Here is a 21,509-nt window from a genome sequence, read left to right as displayed (position 1 = left end):
ATAATAGTTTTCAGTTATTGGAATTTTGACGACATCACACCATATGCTTGCCTGCAGGGATTGTTTATATGTTGCAGTAACAGCCAAGTACTCCATTCCCGGTCCATGTGGATTTAATAGACAGTTAGGTTAGATCAGCCTTAAAACTATTTTCTGAGGTCATTATACAGTAATTATTTAGCCTCTTATTGGATCATAAATAAATGTTTAACTTGCAAGTATACAACATGTTAAGTAGTCTTAAAATTGATTCGGTATATAACTTATAGCTGCTATTATAATTTTTACCTGTAGCAGTTAGTGTAGATCCTGAAGTATTGAATGAAAAGCAAATTTAATTAAGACTTTGAAAATTATTTCTGCTTTCCTCTTGAATTTGGCATTAACTATATCAAAGAAATAAACTGACTTTTTTTTTTAAGTAGTATGATATCAAATCCTTATTATATATAAATAAAATTTAAATATCATTTATTTTTGAGATTTGATTTTGAACTAATGACATGTAGTTTTGGTCTGTGTACACAAAAGAGTTTTAATGATTAACAGGTCTGTATTTCTGGAGCCTTTTGTTTTCAAAACCAGAATATGGTGAGAGAGACACAGCGTGAGAGAAATAATTCTAGGATTGATAATGGGAATTTGTAAAACTTTCACAGTGCAAGCAATCAGACAGAGTAAACATTGAAAGCATGCTTTTGATCCAGAAGATGCAGGAATCCTTTTTTCCCATTTCTTAGGGAAAAAACCCATTGTGTGGAAAGCTTTGAGCCAGTTGCACAAGTCCTAGTTGAAGTTAGATCAATAAACAGTTTCGCCGCTAGAACCGAGGTAGTTTAGAATAGTTAGGGAATGGGTTGCCATTTTGTAAGGATTGCAGCTGAAAACTCCAGATCAGTAGTGTTTCGTTAGAACTTGAAAATGTAATTTAAAGCTGACAACGTCCAAGATCAGTTGAGGAGTGACTAATTAAAAAAAAGCGAATCAAATTCTCAATAGTGGGAATTGAAAGAAATACCTAAAATGAACTCGACAGATGTAATAGAGAATGGAACTCTCTCTGGTACGAGTACATTTAACTCTCGATCACCAGTAAGGTGATGGAAGGTGTCATCAACAGTGTTAAGCTGCTCACCGATACAAACGCAAAGTATGTTGGAGAAACTCAGCAGGTGTGGCAGCATCTGTGGAGAGAGAAACAGTTAAATGATTCAAGCCCGGTATTACTGTTCTTCAGTGAGCATGCTTTGATGATCAAGTGAAAGAAAGAACGGTGGATGCTGGAAAACAGAAATAGCTTGAGAAACTCAGCAAGTCTGAAGAAAAATCATTGGACTCAAACCATTAACTCTGCTTTCTCTCAACAGATCCCATCAGACCTGCTGAGTTTCTCTAGAAATTTCTTTGTTTCTCACCGATTGTCGGTTTGGCCCTGGGGGAATCCACTCAGCTTCTGACCTCATTACAGCTTAGTTCAAATATGAATAAAAAGAGGAATTACAGAGGTGAGTGGAGTGTGTCAGCCCTTGACATCAAGGTTACATTTGAAGGAGTGCGGCATTAGGATGTTCTAGCAAAACCAGAGTCAAAAGAGAATTGGGGAGAAAAGAAATCTGCACTGGTTGGAGGTCAGTCATCTTAGTTACAGGAGGTCTCTGCAGGAATTCCTCAGGGTCATGCACAAGTCAAGAGTGTGATAGAATGTTCTCCACTTGCTGGGTGGCTGCAGCTTCAACAACACTCAGGAGGCCCAATACCATCCAGGTATCGCTTGATTGGCACCACATCCACAAACATCCATTCCCTCCACCACCAATGTTCGGTAGTAACACTATGTCATCAAAAAGATGCATCGCTCAGACAATACCTTCCAAATCCATGACCACTACTACTAGAAAGACATGGACAGTTGATTTATGGGAACACCACCACCTGCAAGTTCCTCTTCAAGACATTCACCATCCTGACTTGGAAATGTATCAGTGTTCCTTCTGTGTCACTGGGTCAATTCAGGAACTCCCTCATGAATGTCATTGTACCTACATCAAATAAATTGCAACTCAATCCCATTTCGAAGGGCAATTAAGAATGGGTTGCAAATTCTAGCCCAGCTAGGGTCACTCATCCCATAAGTACGCACACAAAAAAAAGTTAGTTTACGGAGTTTCACCAGTCTATTTCAGAACTACAGATACTTGATATGGATTACAAATCTGAAAAAGACAATTTAAAATTACTTAGGTGATGATAGCAGTGGTGACAGTGACATTTACATGGCAGCTTTAGCACAAAAAGACATCCAAAGGCAAAAGCCAAAACATCTGTGAATGTTATTTTAAAGAAATTGTTATTTCTCTTGAGGTGGTTCAGTGTCAGAGTTTGCTTTATAACACTCCTGCGAAGCATGCTGCGATGTTTTATTATATTGAAAGGTGATGTATAAATACAAGTTGCTGTTGCTTAAACAATTCTACCAACACATTACAATTGTAAAACAAATGTGCATGTAATTACTGAGACTGTAACCTCACAGTGGAGTAGTGAAGTAAATTCAGACACCTTTGATAAATAATACAATATCATTCAGGAATGTCAGCTACCCACTGTGACTGGGCTAACTCATTCTCATGAAAATAAAATTTGCTAACAGAGTTTGATTTAACGTGCTGAAGGCCAACTTTCTATTTATTGGTATCTATGTGTTGGTTGGTGATAAACAAAGAAAAATTAGCTTGAAGCTAGATGTTAAAGCAGCAACTATGGGTTTTTTTTTTGCCAACCCTATTTTCACTTTACTCCAAATCTGGTGTGTACTTTGTACACCATTCATTCAATCAGGATTGTAGCTATGGCAGCTACAATGATACAGGATTAACTAATATGACAGATTATCTACTTGACAAGTGGCAGGTGGACTTTAATATTTGTACTTTGGCAGAAAGGCTGAGGACAGTGGTATGATGACCAGCTCTGGGGTGAGAACAGGATACTCCTAAATGGTTATGTCCCCCTCACCAGGGTGAGGAGGGATGAATGAGCTCCCCTTCTTAATTTAACCCCTCCCTCAGTTGGTCACAATAAAATTAACTTAAAATTGATCACTTCCCTCACGGATACCTTTTCTCAATTCAAATAGATGTGTGTTCTTAAAAGGAGCCAGGTTAAATAATCTTTCGAGAGTAAAGAAACATTGAGTTTATTAGTTAATAAAATGAGGAAATGGTAATAAATAGTGACATGCAAACACACAGATTAGCTTTTCACCGAATTAACATTTCTAACAGGTAAAAGAATATACAAGTAAGCCTCTGTCTACATTTAAAGTAATACTAATAGCTATAGTGAAGCACTAAAGTGAGATTCTGGGCTCTGCATGTAAGTAGTCAAGAGTGTGGCGCTGGAAAAGTACAGCAGGTCAGGCAGCATCAAAGGGTCAGGGAAAAAATAAATTGACATTTCGGGCAAAAGCCTTTCATCAGCAAGTAGCCAGGCTTCTATCGTGGTTCCTTTCCAGGAATTACTTCCTCAGATGGCCTGGCTTCTGGTGCTCAGTTTGGGAAAAACTTCTTATACCCATAGTTGTCCTCAAGCTGTAACCTCACAGATAACCATCGCACATCACCATCAGTGGTCTCTCGCAGATGAGGATGATTCTCTTCCACTCTCAGGGTGAGTCCGTAGGTGGCTGTACAGATCCATGTGGCTTACCGCATGCTGTTACACTTGGGGCAGGTGGTGGTTGCAGGAAGGGGTGGGTAGGGCATTGGTGTGGCCTACATCACATCCACACGCTGGCATGCACGGGCCTGGGGTTGAATTTGGTTTTGGACCCCATTTCTGTGTATTCCTGGAAGGGTAAAATACAAAACAGGTTTGCAGATTGGAACAATCCGCAGAAGATGGCTTTCTGCAGACAGGAATTGTCAGCATCTGGTTATCTCTATAACCAGAGGAGATCCAAGTCTCATTTGTTTGAAAAAGTCTTGTTTAAGGTTCCTTTAGCATCTTCAGATGTGACATTCCTCCCAGATTGTTACTAGACAGCCACAGATTTTGCTTTTGCATTTTGCTTTGTATCCTCTTTGAATTAGAGCACATGCTTTTTAAAAGTTTAATATGCCAGATAAGTAGTCTAAGGTTATGATTGATTGCTATTACTAGAGGAGAAAGTGAGGTCTGCAGACGCTGGAGATCAAAGCTGAAACTTTATTGCTGGAACAGCACAGCAGGTCAGGCAGCATCCAGGGAACAGGAGATTCGACGTTTCGGGCACATGCCCTTCTTCAGGAATGAGCAGAGAGTGTTCAGCAGGAGAAGATAAAAGGTAGGGAGGAGGGACTTGGAGGAGGGGCGTTGGAAATGTGATAGGTGGAAAGAGGTCAAGGTGAGGGTGATAGGTCGGAGTAGGGTGGAGGCGGAGAGGTCAAGAAGAAGACTGCAGGTCAGGAAGGCGGTGCCGGGCTGGAGGGATTCGGCTGAGACAAGGTGGGGGGAGGGGGGATGAAGAAACTGGTGAAGTCCAAGTTCATCCCCTGTGGTTGGAGGGTTCCCAGCTTAATGACATTGTTATTAAAAGAGTGGTTAGGAACAAAGGGAGCTGGAGGATGATCAAATCTAGTGTGCCACTCAGGAGAACAGTTAGTGAAGCACATGAGTTTTTGAGCTTCATAAATAGAGGACAGAGTACAAAAGTAAGGAAAAAAACCGAGGACTGCAGATGATGGGGATAGAGTCAAAAAGTGGCACTGGAAAAGCACAGCAGGTCAGGCAGCATCCAAGGAGCAGGAGAGTCAACGTTTCAGACATAAACCCTTCAAGATTCCTGATTAGACCCAAACTAAAGTATTGCCTCCAGTTCGGATCACCACATTTCAGAAGAAATAAAAAAAGCTGCAGATGCTGGTATCCAGGTCGACAGGCAGGAGGCTAGAAGGCAACAAGCCAGGCAGCATCAGGTGGAGAAGTCAATGTTTCGGGTGTAACCCTTCTTCAGGGCTCATCAGGACCTCCTGATGCTGCCTGCCTTGCTGTGCTCCCTCAGCCTCCTGATGCTGCCTGCCTTGCTATGTTCTCCCAGCCTCCTGATGCTGCCTGCCTTGCTATGTTCTCCCAGCCTCCTGATGTTGCCTGCCTTGCTGTGTTCTTCCAGCCTCCTGCCTGTCCACCACATTTCAGAATGCAAGAATCCCTGACAGACTGCAGAGAATATTTACCAGGATTTATTGTTCCCTAGCTGTGACAGTTGCAGGTGGAAAAGCTGAAGTTGCTCTCAGCTGAAGTTGGTATCCAGATTACTGTATCCCAGGCCCCGATTCCTCTTCTCCAAAACCAATTCCGCTGCCTCATTGCTGGAACTTCTGATGGACTCTCTGGTCACCATCACTGATTTCCTTCCTCCAAACTCTTCCTAATTATTGGCCAAGTCCATAAATGAGAAGATGCCAATCTTGGTCTAGTCTCTCCAGAATATTTCCTGTTGGCATTTCAGATTTCCAGCATCTATAACACTGCACTTACTCTTGAAATAAAGATTGCTCAGGTCATCTTAACCAATTCTTCCTACAACCAATTCCCATCACTGGTTTGAGGTTACCACGAAGTTCTCTCCCTCTCAACCTCTTCATTCATCGGAGGTCTGGTGGCCCTCAGGTGAAATCACCACCAGTTGCTTCTCTCTAATGAGACAGCAGCCCATATGGTCTGATCAGACTATGGCAACACAACAACCACCACCACCAATAACTAAATTGAAAGAAAAGATGAAGATTACACTAGAGAAAAGTTCAGTCAAAAAACTGCACATCACGAAACTTTCATTCCATGAGGGAGGAAAAGCTTACAGTTCAAATGGTGATTCTTTTTCATGAGTAGAATAAATAAGATCCACTGGTGCGCCACACACAGTAGAATTTTACAGCACGGAATTCAATTCAGTTTTGGCTGCAGTAATTCTTTGTCAGAGCTATCCAATTCGCCTAATTTATTTTCTTTCATTTCACATATTGGTTAACTTCACTTGGAAAAGCATCATTGATTTGTTTCCACTGTTATTTCTATTGCTGTGTTATGTATTCTACATCACCCCAAACTCTCACATTGCTCTTAGTGTGATGGCCCTGATGAAAGTTAGAATCTGACTCGTGAAAATAGTTTTGCTTCAATTACCTTGTTAAAGTCCTTTGCGATTGCAAATAGATATATCGGATTTTTTTCTTGGTACCTTCTGTTTCAGTGAAAAGAAAATGTACTCCACAAATCTCACCGCTTAGCTGAAACTGATCAACATTGGCACCATTTTAGTCAAATGTCCGGTGTAAGGTCACCATGGCCTCGATTTCCTTTCTAAAATAAAAAAAGTGTCCAAAATCAGACATCATGTTCTAATCCTGAGTTAAGTGGTGATCTGTATCAGTAGAAAGGTAAAATAGTTACAGCATGGAAGTTGATTAGTTAGCCAACATATATACCAGCTCTCTGCAAAAGCAATTCTACATCTGGTTACAATAGTCCTTAAGCACCTTATGCAATTGCCTTTCAAAGGGCATGATTGAATCTGCCTCCAAATCAAGTGATGTGTACTATTTTCCCTCCTATTGCTACCAATCATTCTTTCATCAATCACCTTAAATTAGTATCCTCTTAGTGTTTCGTGAATCTTCCACCAATAGGATTAGTTTCGCTTATCAATTCTGTCCAGAGAGCTTGCGTAAAATGCCACATCGCCTCAGGTCAAGATAAGCAAATCCTGGACATTTACCCTTTGGCTCATGCCATCCACCCAACTCTAGCCCTTCGATTGCACTAATCTCTGCACAGGCTGAAGGAGCTACCAGTCCCTTCTCAACCGACAGCCACCCCTGCCCATGCTGCTTAAACAGTCAAGTAAGCCAGACTTTTCTCATCTTGCCTGAAGCTCAAATCATTGCAGGACAGATGGAAATAGGCCTTTATTTGGTCATTAATTGACCATTTGAAAGCCTCAGTTGGCAAAGGGACAGGAAGCTAGAGGGTGCGCCTTCTCAGCTGGAATGGAATTCTGGCCTGCCAGCCCCTGGCTCATGAACACAAACAGAAATTGCTGGAGAAACGCAGCAGCTCTGAGAAACGCAGCAGCTCTGAGAAACAAAGTTAACGTTTCAAATGAAACGTTAACTCTGCATTCTCTCCATAGATACTGCCAGACATGCTGCACTCTCTTAGTATTGTGGATCCCCAATATTTGCTGAACTACAGCTTTCATTATAAAACCTTTGTCGTGTTTTGTATCTGTGCAATACAAGGCTGTGCCAATTAGCAATAATCTAAAGTATAGAACAATGGTCAAAATGTTAATTTCAATAATTATAACAGCACAGTATTAATATCTTGGCCACGCCATTGAACAAATTCCTACATTAGAAGAAGTCGCTACACCTCGGAAGTACATTATTGACCAGAAAATGCTTTTAGGCAAAAGTGAGAATTGCAGATGCTGGAGATTAGAGTCAAAAGTGTGGTGCTGGAAAAGCACAGCAGGTCAGGCAGCTTCCGAGGAGCAGGAGAATCGACATTTCTGGCAAAAGCCCAATGAAGGGGTCAATTCCCCTGCTTCTCTGATGCCTTTTGCTTAGCCTGTAGTTACATAAATGCATTTTTATTTTCTTTCATATCAGCAACAACTATGGCTCAGAGTAGTTTGAAGACAGAGCACCATAGGATATGCCTGAAAATGAAAAATGCTGGAAATCAGTGGGTCAGGCAGCATCCATGGAGTGATAGCACACTAATGTTTCAAGTCTAGATGACTCTTCATCAGAATATGACTGTGCTGCTATGTGTCAGGTCTTGCAGCTTTGTTAAACAAATACATTTCAAAACATACTTTGACATTAGGTAGACTTATCAGTTAGTTGTAGCAATGAAGTAACAGAAGCATTAATTAGTAATGCCACCAGGAAGGAACAATGCATAAAAATGAAGAGCAGTGAACTTGAAAATTGAAGCAACTGTATAAATAAGTATACACGATTGATTGATATATTAACGCAAGTATTAAACTGTGTAGATGTCAACATTAATTAGGTGCAAACTGACATTTTCCTCGCTGCTATCAGTTCTGAGGAAGGGCCACTCGACCCGGAACGCTAACTTTGATTTCTCTCCACACATGCTGCCAGACCTGCTGAGCTTTCCCTGCAACTTCTGATTTTTGTCATTAATAGGTGCAATATTTAAAAAGCATTCCATCTTTATAAACTTCATCATCTATTTTAATAGCTCAAAATGGTGAAGCATATCTAGGATGTTACTTGCCAAAGAACAAGAAAAATTGATCAGTTTTTTTTCCCACCAGTGCAGATGATATTATTCACATGCGCAAGGTATGCTAACTAGCACACAATCTAGTAAGTTTGTTTGGAACGACTCAGGCAGGCAGTCAAAGAAAGCATCTCGCTGAAACTAGCCAGAACATCAAAGCAACGGATTTGTCAGGACTAGTGTTCAACAACAGAAAACTCTTGATACTTTTTCCAATGCATTTAGTGCAGTACGTAATGATTACATAGTTAATGGCAGGACCCTGGGGAGTGTTACCAAACAGAGACATCTTGGAGTGCAGGTACATAGTTCCTTGAAAGTGGAATCGCAGGTAGATAGGGTAGTGAAGGCGGAATTTGACGCACTTGCTTTCATTGGTCAGTACATTGAGTTCAGGAGTTGGGACGTCATATTGCAGCTGTACAGGACATTGGTGAGGCTATTTTTAGAATACTGAATTCAATTCTGGTCTCCATGTTATAGGAAAGATATTGTTAAACTTGAAAGGATTCAGAAAAAAAATTTACAAGAACGTTGCTGGAATTAGAGGGCTTGAGCCAAAGGGAGAGACTTTCTTTCGTGTAGTGTTGTGGGCTGAGGCGTGATCTTATAAAATCATGAGGACCATGGATAGGGTAAACAGTCAAGATCTTTTTCCAAGGGCGTGGAGAGTCCAGAACTAGAGGGCATAGGCTTAGGGTGAGGGGAAAGATTTAAAAGGGACCAGAGGGTGGTGAGTGTATGGAACGAGCTACAAACTGGTACAATTAAAATATCTGGAAGATTAATGAATGATTTATTGTCACATATATCTAGGGGGATACAGTGAAAAGTGTTCTGTTGCCACAATCTGGCGCCATTTTGAGATGCAAAAGAATGAAAAGTACTTGGAGATTTCATTTTCATCGGCCAGGGTCCCAAACATGGCTCCAGGACTCATGCAAGGTCCCTGCTCGGCGCATACCACCACCATCGCTGCAGCCAATGCCTTACCGCCAATTCCAGGAGTCCACGCATCAGGCCTACGAAGTCAGGAGTTCCCACTCTGGTCACCACAACACTCCGGCCTCCCTGCGACGTCAGGAAGATTAAGAAAAAAGAAAAAAAGGAAAAAAAGACGAAAAAAAGGAGAGGAGGAAAAGAAAAAAAAAAAAAGTGCAGCTGGTCTTGAGCAGATGGGTCTACCATGCGAGCATCTTGAATATCTGGAACTGCTCTCCCCCCTGCACTGCAGGATGAATAGGGTAGGTTGAGAGAGACATGGGCCAAATGATGGCAAATCGGACTAGATCAATTTAGCACATCTAATCAGCATGGATGAGTTGGACTGAAGGGTCTGTTTCCATGCTGTACATCTCTATTACTATCACGCCAAGACGACAATATTTTAGCTCAGAACCAGGCAATTCAGTACAATAGGTCCATGACAACATTGACCCCCTACAGTCTCCTCACCCTTTCTTTCTGACAAATCTCTGCTTTTCAACTTCACGTAGTGTTAGTTTCCCCTTGAAGGCATTTATCTGAATGGCCACAACCCTGTGGTAGCAAAATCAAAATTCTGTCCACTCAGGCCGAATGGTGAAGTTTTTCTTGAATTCCTTTTGCATATTTCCTCATCAAATAGAAGCCAGGATCAGGAATCTATTGGATTTTCTATTTTAATATAAATCTCTCCAGCACGAGTTACCACTATGAGTCTGTGTTCAGACCGCTGTCTCTGCTCTGCTACATAAACTGCACAGTGAGAGATCTTCTGTTGCAGGATGTGGAGTTTCCTTATTTTGCATTCAAAGACCAATAATGTCATTCAGGCCCCTCAAAAATCATTGACTTTTACCAATAAGAAAGCACCCCATTTTGTTAATATCCAATAGGTCACATAATCTGAATCATGACGTGGCCGTACTGGTTTTGGACTGGGCTGGACAAGTCACATGATACCAGGTTATAGCCCATCAGGTTTATTTGTAATCACAAGCTTTCAGAGGCAAAGGATCTGACATAGGAGTAGCATTCTGAAAGCTTACAATTTCAAATCAACCTGTTGGGTGATAGCCTGGTGTCATGTGACTTCATACAAATGCCTGCACCACATCCGTCGAACAATCTGAATTACGTAGCAATCCAATATTAGTTTCCTCCACAAGATATCAGCTTAACTAAGGGTTCGAGGATTTTGTCTCAACAACATGGTTTGAATCAGGATGGTTAGTGACTTGGAGGGGATGGTATTCCAATGTACTGTTTGCATTTATCTTGGGTGGGGTGAATCATAGATTGAAGAAGTGCCTTTACAATTTACTGCAATGCATCTTGCAGACAGTTCAGGTTACAGTCATGGCTACCCATGCTTGAGGGAGGGAGTGTTTGCAAGCAATTAAAAAGAGACTGCTTTGTCCGGGATGATGTTGAGCTTCAGCAGTGTTTGCAGCTGTGCTCATCCAGGCAGGTCTAAAATATTCTGTCACAACTCCGACTTTGAAACAGGAGGAAGACGGACCAGGTGATGTTAGGGAACCACATGCCTTCCTTCACAATTAACTCCTCAGGGAAATCCGTGCGGAGGTGTGGAATGCAAATACAACAAAGCCAATATCTCCATCTGAGTTTGGTGAAAGATTCTAATCATATGCTCGAGAGAGATTCCATTGCTGTGACTGATCAAGACCCTGTAGATTGACCGCAAACAGGCAAATTCTCTATTTCCTGTTCTCTTCCATTTGCCTAGTTCATTTTTTAAACAGCAAGATTCACAATTAAATCAGGGCTAATGTTAATAACTTGCATTTATGTAGCATTTTTCATACTGTATTCTATGCTCACGTTCATATGGCATCTGCTTTAATCAGCTGCTGTCTCAATCAATCCTGCCTCCTTCAATGATTAATGCATATATATATCCAGGTACCACTAGCTCTCCAAACCACTTCATAATTGTACCCTTTAGCTTATTGTCTCTACTGTTTTCTTCCCAAAATGAATAACCAACATCTCATCCCATTAAATTGTATCTGCATTTATCTGCCCATTCCATTAACCTACATACATCCTTTTTGAAGTTCTATATTACATTCCTTATGGGTTATACTGCTTCCAAGTTTCATATCAGCAAATTTTGAAATTGTGCATTGTACACTCTGATAAATATAAAAATCAACACCACCGGGGCCCTCTGGTAGGAGGTAAACACTAAATCACAATCTCAAAAGGTTATATTCTCAGCTTAACATTTGTCACATGGAATACTTTAGAAGCTGTTCTTATAGCAGGACATTTAGAGTCAGGATAGTTTAGTGATAGCAAAAACATGTCTAACCAAACTCTTAGATGTCTTTGAGAAAGTAACATATGCTGTGGATTTAGGGAACCAATGTCCAATATCACAACCTTATCATTTTTAAACATTATATGTTTCTGAATAATCTTCTCCTGATATCACCTTTATTCTGGGTAGAGGTTGATGGAAAGTAGCATTTAATGTGTCAACCACACTTTCTGCCTCCACATAATAATCTTCTTCTCACTCCCTTATCGTCTTCACACCACATTATTATTTATATATTAGTAAGTTGGCTGCCAGTTTTTTTTTTCCATTTCCTGTCTTTGCTTCATCGATACCTGTCTGAACCTTCTCAGTGTGGCTTGGTTTTCACTGGGTTATCCAGCTGAGATTTCCCCATTGCACAATTTTTCTATTTCAGCTTAAATTTCTCTCTCTTTCAGCATCCAAAGAACTCTGGATTCATTTGCCCTATATTTTCCCTTCATGAAAATATACCTTAATTGTACTTTAACTACCACTTATTTTTAAAAAACGAAACCTCAGTTTCTTTACAGTTTCCATTAATTAGATTAGATTAGATTCCCTTCAGTGTGGAAACAGGCCCTTCAGCCCTACCAGTCCACACCGACCCTCCGAACAGTAACCCACCCAAACCCATTTCCCTCTGACTAATGCACCTAACACTATGGGCAATTTAAGCTGGCCAATTCACCTGACCTGCGCATCTTTGGACAGTGAGAGGAAACCGGAGCAAACCCATCCAGACACGGGGAGAATGTGAAAACTCCACATAGATAGTTGCCCAAGGCTAGAATCGAACCTGGAACCCTGGTGCTGTGAGGCAGCAGTGCTAACCACTGAGGCACCAATTTAACTGGATCCATTTTTACCTGACTGAAATTGTCCCAGTCAGTCAGTTATTTTTAGTCTGGATTGTTCTTTGTCCTTTGCCACAGCCAACCAACACATTTTGGTACAATCAATCACTGTCCCCAAAGTGTTTCCCTACAACAACCTGATCCACTTGGTCCATCTTATTCCCAAGAACCACGACTCGCAGAGAGTAGCACTTCTCAGCAATATCCTTGCATCTCCAAACATTCCCCACAATTTTACAAGCCAATTATTTTAGTATAACTGATACTAAACTTAGCTAATAAAGAAAGACAAGTGTAAAAAAGGAACACAAACTCTGTAATTATTAATGATTACTTCTCACGAACCTTTAGAAAGCAGTTTAATTACTTTACATATAATGGCTACATAACAATAGCGATTACAGTTCAAAAATAATTAACTGTGAAATGTTCTGGGATAAACTTTCCTCAATTTTAATTTACAAGACGTCAGACTGTTCATTGCACAAGCAAACGACAACATCATTAGTTGCACTCAACATCATAGACTGTTTTGCTTTGTTATTTTTTTTCTAGACTGAAGCAGCTCTATGCCAGCAGGATCTTACCACCAACTGATCACAGATTTTACTGGCGGGCTGTTCCAAAAGCTCTCGACTGAGATCTTTACCTTTCAGCTGTCGCTGATGATTATGTCTTTTGAAAGTAAGAGAAACCAGACAGCCATTACTAAGAGTATCCAGCAGTCCACTATATTGTTCTTTGCTGGGAACAAAACTGACTCACAACAATGCTGTCCCAATGGCTGTATTACTACTTGTAATGGTTTCCAATCATGGCCAATCTAAAATCGGGCACATCTGTAATTTTTGAATTAAGTCCCCATAAAGATTAGGTACTGTTACTTGGACTACCTTAATAATAAGGTAAACTTGAAACTTACACTAAAAACAACAGCTGCTTGAAGGTTTATGGTATTGTAGAAACATGTTTGTGTCTAATCTCAAGCCTATAGTTTGAAGAGAAATTCAACAGGAGCTTAAAAGTAAACGGGACATGATCTTTGAGACCAAAGACGAAACTGATTTGTGTTTCTTGTGTGAACAAGTTTTCTTAAAACACCTATCTTTAAAATAAGTTTATTGTTGTTAAGTGTATATCAGGTCACACATATTAATGAGAAAAAAAGCTTAAAATTTTGAAATCAATTTGATATAAACCATGAGGCAGGTCCACATGATTTCCTACCATGTTTGCCAAGGGTAGGTTAAGTTCAAGTTCGAGAGATTATGCCCACGGGTGATAATTTTCCCAATTCCCTGTTCCACTAAAACACAATCCTCTCTTCAAAAACAGGAAGCTGGTGATTTTATTTTATAATGACTGCTTATGCAATGATAATAAACATACAACTGTGGAAAGCTAAATATATCATCCAAAACACTAGCTTAGAGTCAATTTTCAAATGCATTTCCTTGCTAATGTGAACAAATTTTGTGAAAATTTTTTGTTCTTTACAAGCTTCTGAATTTAATCATGTGTACCCACAAAACTTGCAATAATCATCATCAGATCCAATTGAGATCATAACAAACTTTGTCTTGGTTGAAAAAATCACATTTCAAAATGTCCGATTAATGAGCAGCAGAATGTAATGTTGAGTCCGATAGATGGAGAAGCCTTGTGTCTAATTTCTCATTAGGTAAAAACAATGACTGCAGATGCTGGAAACCAGATTCTGGATTAGTGGTGTTAGAAAAGCACAGCAGTTCAGGCAGCATCCGAGGAGCTGTAAAAATCGACGTTTTGGGCAAAAGCCCTTCATCAGGAATACAGATAGAGAGATAGTTTCCTCATTTCCCCTTCCCCCACCCCACCCCAGTTCCAAACTTCCAGCTCAGCACTGTCCCCATGACTCGTCCTACCTGCCCATCTTCTTTTCCACCTATCCACTCCACCCTCCTCCCTGACCTATCACCCTCATCCCCTCCCTCACTCACCTATTGTACTCTATGCTACTTTCTCCCCACCCTCATCCTCTCATTTATCTCTCCACCCTTCAGGCACTCTGCCTGTATTCCTGATGAAGGGCTTTTCCCCGAAATGTCGATTTTACTGCTCCTTGGATGCTACCTGAACTGCTGTGCTTTTCCAGCACCAAAGTTAAAAATCACATAACACCAAGTTATAGTCCAACAGGTTTATTAAGAAGTAGAAGCTTTCGGAGCTCTGGTCCTTCTTCAGGTAGCTGTGAAGCAGGATCATAAGACATAGCATTTATGACAAAAGATCACAGTGTCATGCACGCAACCGATTTGATATGATATGTTGAACAAACCTAGATTGCTGTTAAGTCTTTCATCTTTTAGAATGGGTTGCAGGTTTTGCTTCATTAATATGTAAATCCCAGAACTTCTTTCAAATCACATTCAAGATAACTTAAGGTTTTATAAATAGAGGTGACATTTCAGCTCAGACAATGCATTAAAGGTGTGAGGTTAGGTTCTGTCTGGATCTATTTCCAAAAGTAGGAATTTATAAAATGTTACATGGATTGACTGCCAACAGATTGTGTGCTTTTTGAACAAAATAGAATGTATCTGCAATTACAATTCTGCAAATGCACCCCATAGGTGTGTGAGCGTGCATGTGAGGGAGAAGGATAGGGGTGGGGGGGGTGAGTATGTGCCATGTAAGTGGGAGCGCATTGAGTATGTGTGTCTTTTTGGGGGGGGGGTGGGAGAATGGGAATGTATGTCAGAGACAAAGTGTGTGTGCGCGTGAGAGTGCGTGCGCGTGAGAGTGCGTGCGCGAGAGAGTGCGTGCGCGAGAGAGTGCGCGCGCGTGAAAGTGCGCGCGCGTGAAAGTGCGCGCGCGTGAAAGTGCGCGCGCGTGAAAGTGCGCGCGCGTGAAAGTGCGCGCGCGTGAAAGTGCGCGCGCGTGCGTGCGTAAGAGAGCGCAAGAGCGAGGGTGAGAGAGAGGATAGTGTAGTTGGGTCACCTGTAGTGTGACATGAACCCAAGGTCCTGGTTGAGGCCATCCTCATTTGTGATTTTTTTTTAAACCTTGTTCTAATATACAGTAGAACCTCAATTATCAATTATCCAAATTTTGGATTATCCAAACAAGATTTCAAGGTCCCGTAAAAACGGCATTTGGCCACTCATCAATCAGTTAAACAGCATTATGGTGTGTATTGCCAGATAACTGAGAAATATTGGGATAACTGACACTCTAATTATCGCTTATTTCCATTTATCCAAATGATTAATTATCTGAACAAAATACTTCCTGCTCGTTTCGTTCAGATAATCAAGGTTCTACTGTCATAACATCCTATAAACACACCTTTGGCAACAGCAATTTCAGTAAAATAGATCGTCTCACAGGCAATTCTCCAGTTCAGGAGGAAAACATCAAGTAAAACCTCAGACAGTAGCAGGGAGAGATGTACTGCATCTTCCAAACCCAGCTTCAAAACCCCAGCAACAACTGCCACGGAGAAACAAACTAAAATCCGAGCTCTGGGGGAGCTTCACCCTACCTATTCAGGCTGCTTCTATTATTCCAACCCTCGAAAAAATCCAAGACCCCACAAACTGTTTACTTTATGGACTTTGAAGCAGACTGATCAGTGCCTCTGTCTCAATCTTTCTTCATATAAACATCCAGGACAAAATGAATCTAGTATCATCACAATACAGATTAAATTCAGAAAACAGACAGGTTGACCAAAAGTGGATTTACATGTCAGGATCTTTTTGAATTTTTTTTGCAGATAGGTTGGTAACAGAGCAGATGGCAAATTATCCTTCATGTTCTGTGCTTTAAATCAAAGTATGTTTATTCATTCCAGCTTTAAAGCAGAAAGATGACATGTAGTTACAATGCTAAATGATCTAGCTTTGATAGGTTTCCACAGACTGCTTAAAGAAATAAGCAAGTTGTGATCTTGTTGCAACAATCCCACCCATTGCGATCGAACAATGTTTAGATTCCTTTCTGTCAACAAACAGTGGGATATAAAAACAGAGAGAAGGGCAGAAATCAGGTTTTTAAAAAGAGAATGCTGGAAAGGAACAGCATTTAGGAAGGAATGACATTTACCCTTTTGAACTGAGCGAATGCAACATCTTATTTACTTTATGAAGCAAAAGTAATTTGTACTGATTGACATAAGTGGGTGCAAACATAAATGTCTTTACTGTATATTCACATTACTAGGAAGTACAGCAGTTTAATGTATTGTATCTGGCCTTACATCACCCAAAAAGTATTTCACCCACCTCCAAAAAGCTTGATCCATGTGTCTAAACACTATATCTGACTCCGTTTTACAAAGAGATAATATTGTTACATCCCTCTGTTTCAACATTTCTTTAAGAAAATCCAGGACAAAATACACCTCAAGCCCTCAGAGCAACTCAGTGGTTAGCACTGTTGCCTTGTAGCGCCAGGGGTCTGGGTTTCATTCTTGATTCGGGTGACTGTCTGTGTGGAGTTTGCACATTCTCCCAGTGTCTGCGTGGGTTACCTGTGGGTGCTCAGATTTCCTCCCACAGTCTAAAGTTGTGCAGGTCAGGTGAATTGTCCATGCTAAATTGCCCATAGTGTTCAGGGATGTATGGATTAGTCAGGGGTAAATGTAGAGTAATAGGGTAGGGGGAATGGGTCTGGGTGGGTAGCTCTTCGGAAGGTTGGTGTGGACTTGTTGGGCTGAATGGCCTGTTTCCACACTGTAGGGATTCTATGATTCTCTTCTATGACAAATCTTGTGTTATTAGATATTGGGCACTATGGGCTCAGAGCAGGTACACAAAATGAGAGATGGTAAACCTGCTAGAGGGTGTTTCTGGTCAAATGGAAAACAGCCACCATTGACATAAAAGAACTACACATGCTGCAAAAAACAAAACTGAAATTGCTGGGGAAACTCAGCAGGTTTGACACATCTGTGGAGAGAAAACAGTTCATGTTTCACAGCCACTCTTGAGTTTACTTGGGTAAGGTATTTGAGTACCATCAGGAAAATCTGCCTACAGTAGCTTCTCAAACGATCAAAGTTTATTAAGCCAACGCCGAGAACATAAACATCAGTTCACCTAATTTGCGAACAGAAAATCAATTTTTATCTGACTTTGTATCTTGCCGCTGCACCAGATCCTTGGCTTTCAACCAATTTTCAGCTAATTTTTCACCCTTATATTGCAAGTCATTAAGGATAAGTCCACAGAGTGTACTCATATTTTCTACTTACTGCCACTGCACCACTGGCATTGCAGCCTGAACTAAAGGCAAGGTATAAATATGATGAACAAATCAGACCCTATGAAATTAACTATTGCCTAGTTCTGCAGGTCATGAAATTAATTTCTCTTATTCAAGCTTGAATTAAATAGGTAGAATGCTTGTTTCAAGTATGGAATTTCTGATAGACATTTTACTTTGTTACCCTGTCATCATTTGCATGCATGCACAATTTAGAAATGAGACAGTGAAGTTATTGTGATGGGATTCCATGGGGCTGTCTTCCATCCCTGTTCAATTCCACTGAAATCGTTCATATGTTTTCAAAGAAATCAAAGTCTGGCATATAATCCTGCTGTAAGTCTTAAATCACAGCTGTACATCTGCCACTTTTCCCTTCAAAAGATTGCTAAATTTCAGACTTTAAATGTGAATTTCATTGGGAATAAAATTATTTTAAAAAGTACACTTTTGTTCTCTTGCTTATAACGTGGATTCTGAAGAATTAAAGTGCATCATTTCCCCTTTGGGGAGGTTTCCATAGAATCATTGAGCCATAGAGTCACCCAGCACAGAAACAGAGCTTTCATTGCATTCAGACCATGCCGAACATAATCTCAAACTAAGCTAGTCCCACCTGCTTGTGTTTGGCCCATATCCCTCCAAACATTTCCTATTCACATACTTATCCAAATGTCTCTTCAATGTTATAACTATACCTGTCTCAACCATGACCTCATTCCACATACGAACCACTGTGTAAAAATGTAGCTTCATATCTTTTTAAAATCTTTCTCCTCTCACCTTAAAAATATGCCCCCTAGCTTTGAAGCCACCCATCCTAGAGAAAAGACACCCGTTATTCATTTTATCTACACTCCTCATGGTTTGATAAACCTCTAAAAAAGATCACCTCTCAGCCTCCTACACTCCAGTGAAAAAAGTCCCAGTCTATCCAGCCTCTCCTTATAACTCAAACCCTCCATTCCCAACAACATCCTGGTAAATCTTTCTGAACACTCTGCAGCTTAATAATGTCCGTCTTATAATAGGGCAACCAGTCTAGCCACACTCCTGAAACAAGCTTTTTCCCAGTTTTTGTATCATTTTACAGTCTATTTCTGTTTTACAATCTAATTGAGAGACCAGATGCCTAACTGTTAATATTCATTCATTTATGGAACATGGATGCCACTGGTTAGGCCAACATTTATAACACCCCCAAATGCTCAGAGGACAATTAAGAGTTACTACAATCACTGTAGGGCTACAGTCATATGTAGACCAGGACATACCAGACAAGGTCAGAATGGCACATTTCCCTCCCCTAAAAAAGGACATGAGTAAACCAGATGGGTTTTTAACGACAAATTGACAGTAATCACATGGTGGCCATTAGGCCAGCTTTTTATTCCGGATTTTTTTTAAAATTGAAATCAAATTTGACCATCTGCCATGGTGGGAATCAAACCAATGTCCCCAGAACATTAGCCTGAGGTTCTGAATTACTAGATCAGTGAAGTTATTGTGATGTAATTTTCGTGGGGCTGTTTTAAAAGAGTCTTGCAAGAAAAATGACAAAGTAAAACCAAACATCAAGCAAAGTAACAAACACTGTGGTGCCACTATTGACTCACTTACTGTAAGTATTTGGATTACCCATCCCCAACATGAAAACAAATTGACAATATCTCTCTTTAACCACAAAAATGTTGCACTGAAAACATGTATTGATAATTTTGGGATTTTGTTGATTGTTTAACAGAGGAACTTAAAAGCATCCTATTAGCTTTACACAAATAACCAAAGCGGAGAGCAATAATGCTTTTAGCAACACTTCTGAAATAGTTATTGGTTTAAGGGCATGTACCACAAGCTATTTTTAAACAGCCAAATCATTGTATGCAGAATGAAACATTTGACAGATGGAGAGTTCAACTGAGCAGCTGTAAAATATTACTGGTCCTGAGTGTGCTAGAAATTCAAATTAACACACGCTATGATAGAGTATGATAACACAGTCAATGCCCCCGAACCTAAATCAGTCTAATCAGATTGGGTGCAAATAGGATTTAATTGCCAACTTACCGACTTCTAGAAAAAGTCATACACACACACGCAATAATTCAAACTTTATTGGAGTTTAGTAAGCCTGATAAGTGAATTTAGATGAAAATCCTCCAAATTTTATAATAAGTTCAGTCTATCATAGTAAACAGCACAAGATTAATGAATTGTTATAGCGCACATTTCGTTAACGTGAGTTCACTATAACACAATTAACAAATTGGGGACACTGTTTCTAAAGCGCGAACTTTTAAAGTGTGCATTGGTTATGATGAGATGCTGGCCCCATTAGTTTAAATGGTGCTGCTATTACACTATTTTCTTATAACATGGGATTGCACAAGAACGGAAGCAGGACACAGTGTCCACGTACCACTAATTTGAGCACTTTCCAGTACCACGATGGACCAGTGCATACATTCTGTAACCTGAGTGTATAACATGTTCTAGTTCACATTGGATAGACCCCACAAATTAGGAAACAGTTCAATTCAAATTAATGAGCTCCATGATCGATTTCTCCCTGCCAAAAAAACAAAACAATTTAACACTTTTTTAGGTAAATCATTCTCCAGCTCTCAAGTGCACTGTTCTTTCAAGCCCAATCTACTTTGCAGCTACTATTGAGACATCACTGCTCGGGAAAACTGCTTACCATTTGCCATATCTTATCCTTTTTTTTTTACTCTATTATTAAACTCAGGCATCATGTAAATACTTGTCTTTTAAAAAGGTGAAAATATATGTAAGGGATTGTTGGAATTGTTGCATACACTGGTTTGTACAGTTTGCCAGGCATCTCAGAAATATTACGCCTGTTTTAAAACAGATGGCTCGATTAAGTGACAATTATAATGCAGGACCTAAAACTTGCCATTTTTACAGGATATAGGTGTTAAAATCACAATTACCACCATCTTTGCCACCAGTGCTCAACATTTAATTTTAAGTAATTAACTTTATTATATACTTAGCAAATTTTAAATATAGAAATAATGACCTACCTTCTTGAACCATTGTACTTCAGGCAGTGTAGGTCTACATAGTGCTTGCAGAGAATGAGTTCTAAAATATTGACCCAGCAACAATGAAGGAAAGGCAATACATCTTCCAAGGCAGGAACTTGGAGGGGAAAATGCAACATTAAACATGAATAGTTACTGAATTCAAAGATAATGAAAATAGACTTGTGTTGTTAAAGCAGCTAAGGAAGGGTTAGAAGAGGAATATGAATTATAGCCTGCTTACTACTCAATTCTGCACTGAAAGCAAGATTTAAGAACACAATCAGAATGTTGAGCTACGATGTCTAATGTGTTCACTGAAGGAGATGTTAAAATTGTAAGATTCAATGGTCAGGTCATATCTGTGTATAGCATTTGCATGAAAAAGGAAATGCTGCAGCAAAGGGTTACAGTGCTGTCTGTTTTTAAGAGGACAAATGTCACAAAGAAAAGTTTGATAGCACTTTCTAACACAAACCAAGCTCACCAGACCAAGGATGGCCAAAGGGGAGAGAAGGAAGGAGGAAATTATTGATCCGTGGTTTCTTATTTAAGGGAACACACAGGCATTTCTGAGACTATCAACATGACTTCAAGATGGTGTGTTGCCACCCTGATGTCAAGTTTGCCACAGAACTTCAGGGATGGCTAACAGCCAGAGCTCATGGTACACATCGATATTAATGACGTAGCTAGGGACGGGGATACAGTTCTGCAACTGGAATTTCGAGAGCTAAAGTAAAGTAGCAC

At 40.2% G+C, this 21,509-nt stretch overlaps 1 protein-coding gene across 7 annotated transcripts in view; it reads right to left on the bottom strand.

The window, feature by feature from the left end:
• The window catches only part of LOC122540743 (kelch-like protein 29), a 389,851-nt gene that overhangs the window by 292,960 nt on the left and 75,382 nt on the right, over window positions 1–21,509 (bottom strand). Inside the window, exons 2-3 of one of the 7 annotated variants that reach the window (XM_043676909.1) lie at window positions 9,292–9,369; window positions 6,166–6,342 (exon numbers count right to left, since the gene is read on the bottom strand). The exons of 5 other annotated variants lie outside the window; for them this stretch is intronic. The gene's annotated coding sequence lies outside the window, so the exon portion shown is untranslated. The remainder of the gene's footprint in view (window positions 1–6,165; window positions 6,343–9,291; window positions 9,370–21,509) is intronic. One more of the 7 variants, XM_043676939.1, reaches the window with a different exon arrangement.

The sequence above is a fragment of the Chiloscyllium plagiosum genome, chromosome 3, assembly GCF_004010195.1.
Source record: "Chiloscyllium plagiosum isolate BGI_BamShark_2017 chromosome 3, ASM401019v2, whole genome shotgun sequence".
NCBI lineage: Eukaryota > Metazoa > Chordata > Chondrichthyes > Orectolobiformes > Hemiscylliidae > Chiloscyllium > Chiloscyllium plagiosum.
This window is presented reverse-complemented; position numbering and strand designations above follow the sequence as displayed.